The sequence below is a fragment of the Octopus bimaculoides genome, chromosome 27, assembly GCF_001194135.2.
Source record: "Octopus bimaculoides isolate UCB-OBI-ISO-001 chromosome 27, ASM119413v2, whole genome shotgun sequence".
Classification (NCBI taxonomy): Eukaryota; Metazoa; Mollusca; class Cephalopoda; order Octopoda; family Octopodidae; genus Octopus; species Octopus bimaculoides.
In genome coordinates, this window is record NC_069007.1 from 12,752,871 (window position 1) to 12,759,642 (window position 6,772).

Here is a 6,772-nt window from a genome sequence, read left to right on the forward strand (position 1 = left end):
AGTCTGACTGTTTTAAGTCACAGGGGAAACCCGACCTGTGTCACAAAAAGGTATACGCGTATTGCAAAAATTTTATAATTGAAAAATTTACTTTATTTTGTACATATGAGTATTGGGCTTGCAGGGGTTTCCCCACCCCTGGTTTAAATAAAGATATGCTAGTCAGGGATGGGCAACTTTTCATCAACTGGGGGCCCTGCATTGTACCACTTCCATGTGAGAGAGAGGGGCCGCAGGATAAAACACATACGCATGAAATATTACTTGCCCACTTTACACTGAATTTTTTGCAGTTCTTAATTTTATTCGTCTTAGTATGAAAGTTTACATTAAGCTGGCATCTCTTTCATTATTTCCTAATGACAATAATGATTACAAGTGTAAATAAATTATAGTTTAAAATATTGAAGTAAAAAGAAAAAAAAAAGAAAGTTCATTGATATTTTATTAAAGAACAAATTCCATTATCTGTATCAATGAGATTTTTGCACTTTCACATTCTTAACCATATTTTCAATATTAGGTAGAATTTGAGATGTCGTTATTCTTAGGTTATGCTGCAAATTAGTAACCCAGAAACTCGTCAAGGGCTGCAGGTTGCCCATGCATGCACTAGATAATGTAGTCTTGAATGAATTGTATCTGAACGGCTATGGACTGGTCACAATAGGAATACCTTTGATCCTGTCTGCTTGATCAGGACTTATCTGTAGCTAAACAACCACCATCTACTTTCACTTCATCCTCCACCACCCTGCAGTAGGTAGGTCTAAACATCACACAGAGATACTCATGCATGTACAAACACACACTTCCATACATAAACATACACATCCTGTGTAGCAAAAGGAAATATTATTTTGAGAATGCCAGAGTTATTTGAGCCATATTGTCGGCCACATTGCAAACATCCGTTGTTTACAGTAATGTGAAGGGGTGTCGACGGAGATCGAGAGACGATGGGCAGAAATTACCATTAGAACCCCTCTGTCCCCAAATACCATGTCATTGGATTCACATTCTCAGTAATACTGTCCCCCTCCCCCCATCTCTCTCTGCTTCTAATATCAACATCAACCTCTGCACGTTTTAACATCTCTTCCCCATCCTTTCTTTTCCCTTCGCAAATTTTTCACTTTGCTGATCAATTTCATTATCATCATCATCACTACTTCTTTGATTTTTACTCCATGCTGGTAGACATTGGATAAGATTTGTTTTGGCAGGATTCTAGGGCCAAACGTTGCCCTTCTTGTCACTAACCAGCCTTCACCAATTTTTTGTTTTTTTTAAGTAAGGTTATTAATGAAGTGGTCTTCAAACACAAAAACCACCCAGGTCCAGTCACAAACTGAAGACCAATTTCTTCACTGTCAATAATTCTCAACCATTTTTTAAAATTGCGTCCCCTTTTCACAGAGTGATATTTTACAAATAACCCCACTCCATAGTCTGAATTTAAAGAAACAGTTTTTAAATTAAAGTGAAGCTAATTCCATACTATAGTATTTTATTCAGACTTTTTTGTATTATTACCTCATCCAACAATTTTTTTTAAGATCTTTGCTGGGGTTTGTGTCCTGTCCGTTCTGTTAAACGTCTATGAGAATTACTGAAGGGGAGGACTTCTATAATGAAATTATATTGGACCTTGCTACATCATCAGTCATGTTTCACTATGTCCACCCACACATAGACATTTGTCTGAACTAGAGCCCTCATTATCATCATCATCATGTTTAAATCATTAAAGCTGAGGACCTCTATAATGAAATATTGGACTTTGCTACATCAGTCACCTTTTTCTATTCACTGATAACACTATGTCCTCCTACACATAGACATTTGTGTTGACTAGTGCCCTTTGTGTTTAAATTGCTAAAGAAGTTGAGGACTTCTAGAATGAAATTATATTGGACCTTGCTACATCAGTCACCTTTTTCTATTCACAGATAACACTATGTCCTCCTAGACATTTGTGTGGACTAGTGCCCTCTATGTTTAAATTGCTAAAGGCGCTGAGGACTTCTACAATGAAATTATATTGGACCTTGCTACATCAGTAACCTTCTTCTATTCACTGATAACACAATGTCCTCCTACACGTAGACATTTGTGTGGACTAGTGCCCTCTGTGTTTAAATTGCTAAAGGCGCTGAGGACTTCTAGAATGAAACTATATTGGACCTTGCTACATGAGTCACATTTTTCTATTCACTGACAACATAATGTTCTCCAACAAGGTTGAGAAGACAGCAGCATATTATTGGTTATAAAGAATTTGTGCATCAGACTTGCACCATGGAGTTGACAGTAACATTAACCAATAAGACAAAGCATTAATATATTGGTTTCAAATTTGGTACAAAGCCAGCAAGTTTGGGGGAGGGGTTAAATCAATTACATTGACCCCAGTGCTTAACTGGTCCTTATTTTATCAACCCCGAAATGATAAAAGGCAAAGTCAACCACAGCACATAAAGCATTAATATAGTGAGTTACTTATTGACAGGTTTGAATCAACCCCTGTACTTAACTGCTACTTATACAAATCAATGAGTGAGCCACTAGGTAGTCTTAACCTTTTATAAATTCATTCCCATCTAGGAAGTTTGAGAGGAACATCAATCATTTTATTGCAGGAATCAGATATATTCACTCAAAGATTTCATTACCTTTTAAGTGGCAGGAAAAGAGCAAAAGGTGGTATGGTTATAGGTGGAATCCTCTTAATAGGTCCAACCCATCAGGGTTTATTAAAGGGTGATTCATAACAAGAACCACACCTCCTCTATCATTGTTACTTTGTGTAACTCCACTCACCACCCGGTTTCCTGTCCCTTGTTCTTTGAAATGCATTCCCCCACCCTCTTCCTTCAATGATTCCACTCATGCCAACCACCACTGACTTCAAGAGATTGGAGGGCTTGAAAAAGGTTATGACCACAGCACTTTTGTGCTTAAAGAATTCTTTCCGATATTGGTAAAAAGCCTGAAATTTTGAGGGGAGGGGCGTGTTTAGTCAATGAAATCAATTCAAGTCTTGATGCTTTATTTTATCCTCACTGGAGGGATGAAAGATGAAGTTAACCCTGATAGGGTTTGAACTCAGAACATAAACAGCTGAAACAAACACTACAAGGCATTTTGCTCCTTGCTCTAAGAATTCTGCCAATCTACAGCCCTTAAATTGTTTCCAATATTGGAATAAGGTCTGAACTTGGGCGGAAAGGGAGATGAGCTGATTATATTGACCCCACAATATTACTGTGAAAAGCACCCAGTACACTCTGTAAAGTGGTTGGCATTAGAATGGACATCCAGCTGTAGAAACCATGCCAAAACAGACAGGGAGCTGAACAGCCCTTCCACTGGTCAACCATCTAATCCATGTCAGCATGGGAAACAGGCATTAAATTATGACGAAAAATAAAATTGACCTCAGTGAAATCTGAACTCAGAATGTAGAACTGGACAAAAAAAACTGCAAGACATTGTTTACATTTTGGCCAAACCTCCACCCTTAATAAATAATAATTGTGGCACAAGACTAGCTGTGTTTTAGGAGTAGGGGGCAAGTCAATTACATGGACCCCAGTAGTTGGCAGGTACTTTGCTTTTCAGCCTTTCAGGTTTAATAAAATAGAGTCAACCTTGGTGGAATTTGAACTCAGAATGTAAAGCTAGAGGAAATGCTGCTAAGCATTTTGACTGGTGTGCTAACCACTCTGCCAGCTAGTCACCTGTGTAAAAAAAGAAAAAGAATAATCATAAAAGAATAACAATGGTCTCTGGTTTACAGTCAAGGCCAACAGTTTTAAGGGGGTGGGCTAGTCAATACCATTGACACTAGTACTTGGTTGGTACTTTATTTTATTGACCCCCCCCCCCTATAGGGGAGAAAGACAAAGGTGACATTGGCAGTATTGAAACAGCAGAAAAGGGTCGAAAGAAATACTACAAGGTATTTTCTCTGAAGCTCTAAGGATTCTACCAAATCCACTGCCACAATAACAACAACAATTAAATTAAAAAAAAAAAAGACAATTGAATATTTATTATATATAATTTATATACACATACATGAAGTATACATGTATATACTATACCTATAGTATATACATATATGCATCATTAGTATATACATATGTATACATACACACATGCATATACATCAAATACATGTATATGCAAGATGAGAAAAAAAAAACAACAACAAAAAAGAAAGAGGAGGAAGGGATCTCTGTTGGTTTTGACAATGTTTCTGTCTGGAATACTCAGCCACTTGGCTGAGCTAACCAGATACTTGTACCTTTAATGTAATCCTCATCCAGAATTAGTGTGGCATTGTGTGTGACAAGGTAGATCCTTTGACTTGAACAGTCTCCAACTTGCAGGCTTCCATACAGTTTCCATCTGTCCGACATTCAACTTCTGGCTGTGGTAACAGACACTGGCCAAAGAAAACCATGCAGTGGGATCGAACCTGAGACCTTGTGTTTGCAAAGTGAACTTCTTAACCACTCAGCCATGTCTAACATACACACACATATCTACATACACGTGTGTATGTAAATACATACACACACTATGTACAATATATATAACCCATACTAACAAAGAAAAACATGTTAAAGGAACAAAATGACATACATTATATTATATATACATACATATACACATACATGTATATATACATACCTATACATACATACCTACATATACACATACCTATACATACATATATATACAAACCATTACACATACATGCACACACATACACATACACACATGCATACACATACACATACATGCATACACATACACATACATGCATACACACATATATATAGGAAGATAGATAAACAGAGAGAGAGAGAGAGAGATACATTCTTACACATATCAATATATGTGTGTATATGCAGGCACATATAGACGTAAGTATATACATATACATCCAAAAATTTGTGTATATACATCACCATCACTATTTAATTGCTCCATGCTGGCATGGGTTAGACTACACACACACTTCAATACTACTTAGGGACCTCCCTTTAACAGATTTTGGAAGCAGTAAACAAAATCATGGCATATCAACAACACCTCTTCACAATCCACAGTAAGTCTGGTTTTACATTTAAAATGTTGACTTAACTGCATTTTTGTAAGTGTATATTTACAGTGTACAGCTATTCTACACTGTCATATTGGATAGCGTGCTTGATTAGAAGTACAGTACTCTATTTATTCCTCTGTCTTTCGCAATGTAATTCTTGATATTAGCCATTCCGAATGTAACCTAACCTTAGTATCGGTACCAACAGACAATCTGCTTCATCGGACCAATGTTTCCCACTTTTAGTTCGTAGTACTGAGGTAAGAGTGTACATTACATATATACACACACACACACACACACACATACATATAGATATATATCCAAACATACATATCCCCCCACCGCCACAGATATATATATATACACACACACACACACATACATATAGATATATATCCAAACATACATACCCCCCCCCCCGCCACAGATATATATATATATACACACACACACACACAAACATTTACACACATAAATACATACATAGATTATTCATACATGTATATGTAAAAACAAACATACAAACACAAATCATATATAAAGTATTTAAGTAATCCTCTCAGAGACATCATCTACATGGAAAAACAACAGTTAAATTAGTGCTAAATTCAATGCAGTGAGCATCAAAAAAAATTTAACTAAAAGCATTTATGTGGTGAGGAAATGACAATATTAGCTCAATAATAGCTAATATATTATAGCAATAATTTCGTTAGAGGCAAAACTCCAAATATGTTTGTTTTATTCAACAATCCACAATCTGTGTATACCAAAGTAATTATGAGAGAAAAAGTAATTAGTATATTTAGAAATAAAATAATCAAAGAATCTCAGGGATTAATTATTTTAAATGAAGGTAATTTTCTTCACTTAAAATTTTGTACATCATCTCATTGATTCTCTCATGACAGCCTTGGCAAGTCTGCTGAAGTTCGCTTTGCTGAAGAGATTAAGAATGAATCCTGTTCAGAGTTATTCCCCCTAAGTACTGGTATTGTAATGTTAGCCGCTGGCTTCTTTTAATCACCACTCAAGTAATTTCTAATTAAATTTTTGATGGTAACTAAATTAGTATATGTATCATCATTTGAGGTCCTCTTCCATGCTGGCATGGTTTAATTTATTTATATATATATATATATATATATATATATATGTATATATATATATATATATATATACATACACATATATATATATACATACACACACACACAATATATATACACACATAAATATACAAGCACACGTATATATTTACAAACTAACAAAATACATGCATATAGTAATATATATATATATATATATATATATATATATATATATATACATACACATACACACAAACATATAACAACAAACATTTACACACACACACATGCATACACACAAACATGTAACAACAAACATTTACACACACTCACATATCTATATATATACCCAATATACATTCATATATGAGAAAAAGAACGTGAAGAGTAGTAGTAGTAGTAGTAGTAGTAGTAGTAGTAGTAGTAGTAGTAGTAGTAGTAACAACAACAACAACCATAATAAGTCAGTTTGATGAGAGGGGAAAAAAAGATTAAAAGAAAAATAAAGGAAAAAAAACAGGGTTTAGAATGTGGTTTTTGTTGGGTTTTTTTTTTTTTT